We start from the raw sequence: 2,382 nt of genomic DNA, 5'->3' as shown, positions 1-2,382 counted from the left end.
CAAACTATGCATATAACAATAGCTTTTATGCTGAATGACGGCTATCCGGCTGTCCCTATCCAAAAATTGAGAAATCCATAAGTGTCCCTACCTACTTTGCGCCGAAGCAATACGAATCAAAAAGAACTACGAATGGGGACTTAGAATAATTTTTCATTTTTCCCAACTTTGAAAATAATCACTTGAAAAAAATCTTAGAATCCAAAGAATAGTACACTTGATCGTTCTACAAGTCGAAAATTGGAAAAATAAGTGATATTTTTGCTTGATGCTATTTTTGTCGGTATGCAAAATCGTTGTCAAGATTCTCAAACCTTAAAATCAGGCCAGCCGGCAATTGGCGGGTGAAAATTTCAATCAATTCCCATTCCTCACATCAAACTATGCATATAACAATAGCTTTTATGCTGAATGACGGCTATCCGGCTGTCCCTATCCAAAAATTGAGAAATCCATAAGTGTCCCTACCTACTTTGCGCCGAAGCAATACGAATCAAAAAGAACTACGAATGGGGACTTAGAATAATTTTTCATTTTTCCCAACTTTGAAAATAATCACTTGAAAAAAATCTTAGAATCCAAAGAATAGTATACTTGATCGTTCTACAAGTCGAAAATTGGAAAAATAAGTGATATTTTTGCTTGATGCTATTTTTGTCGGTATGCAAAATCGTTGTCAAGATTCTCAAACCTTAAAATCAGGCCAGCCGGCAATTGGCGGGTGAAAATTTCAATCAATTCCCATTCCTCACATCAAACTATGCATATAACAATAGCTTTTATGCTGAATGACGGCTATCCGGCTGTCCCTATCCAAAAATTGAGAAAGCCATAAGTGTCCCTACCTACTTTGCGCCGAAGCAATACGAATCAAAAAGAACTACGAATGGGGACTTAGAATAATTTTTCATTTTTCCCAACTTTGAAAATAATCACTTGAAAAAAATCTTAGAATCCAAAGAATAGTATACTTGATCGTTCTACAAGTCGAAAATTGGAAAAATAAGTGATATTTTTGCTTGATGCTATTTTTGTCGGTATGCAAAATCGTTGTCAAGATTCTCAAACCTTAAAATCAGGCCAGCCGGCAAGTGGCGGGTGAAAATTTCAATCAATTCCCATTCCTCACATCAAACTATGCATATAACAATAGCTTTTATGCTGAATGACGGCTATCCGGCTGTCCCTATCCAAAAATTGAGAAAGCCATAAGTGTCCCTACCTACTTTGCGCCGAAGCAATACGAATCAAAAAGAACTACGAATGGGGACTTAGAATAATTTTTCATTTTTCCCAACTTTGAAAATAATCACTTGAAAAAAATCTTAGAATCCAAAGAATAGTATACTTGATCGTTCTACAAGTCGAAAATTGGAAAAATAAGTGATATTTTTGCTTGATGCTATTTTTGTCGGTATGCAAAATCGTTGTCAAGATTCTCAAACCTTAAAATCAGGCCAGCCGGCAATTGGCGGGTGAAAATTTCAATCAATTCCCATTCCTCACATCAAACTATGCATATAACAATAGCTTTTATGCTGAATGACGGCTATCCGGCTGTCCCTATCCAAAAATTGAGAAAGCCATAAGTGTCCCTACCTACTTTGCGCCGAAGCAATACGAATCAAAAAGAACTACGAATGGGGACTTAGAATAATTTTTCATTTTTCCCAACTTTGAAAATAATCACTTGAAAAAAATCTTAGAATCCAAAGAATAGTATACTTGATCGTTCTACAAGTCGAAAATTGGAAAAATAAGTGATATTTTTGCTTGATGCTATTTTTGTCGGTATGCAAAATCGTTGTCAAGATTCTCAAACCTTAAAATCAGGCCAGCCGGCAATTGGCGGGTGAAAATTTCAATCAATTCCCATTCCTCACATCAAACTATGCATATAACAATAGCTTTTATGCTGAATGACGGCTATCCGGCTGTCCCTATCCAAAAATTGAGAAAGCCATAAGTGTCCCTACCTACTTTGCGCCGAAGCAATACGAATCAAAAAGAACTACGAATGGGGACTTAGAATAATTTTTCATTTTTCCCAACTTTGAAAATAATCACTTGAAAAAAATCTTAGAATCCAAAGAATAGTATACTTGATCGTTCTACAAGTCGAAAATTGGAAAAATAAGTGATATTTTTGCTTGATGCTATTTTTGTCGGTATGCAAAATCGTTGTCAAGATTCTCAAACCTTAAAATCAGGCCAGCCGGCAAGTGGCGGGTGAAAATTTCAATCAATTCCCATTCCTCACATCAAACTATGCATATAACAATAGCTTTTATGCTGAATGACGGCTATCCGGCTGTCCCTATCCAAAAATTGAGAAAGCCATAAGTGTCCCTACCTACTTTGCGCCGAAGCAATACGAATCAA

Source organism: Diachasmimorpha longicaudata, unplaced genomic scaffold (genome assembly GCF_034640455.1).
Source record: "Diachasmimorpha longicaudata isolate KC_UGA_2023 unplaced genomic scaffold, iyDiaLong2 ctg00000217.1, whole genome shotgun sequence".
NCBI lineage: Eukaryota > Metazoa > Arthropoda > Insecta > Hymenoptera > Braconidae > Diachasmimorpha > Diachasmimorpha longicaudata.
This window is presented reverse-complemented; position numbering follows the sequence as displayed.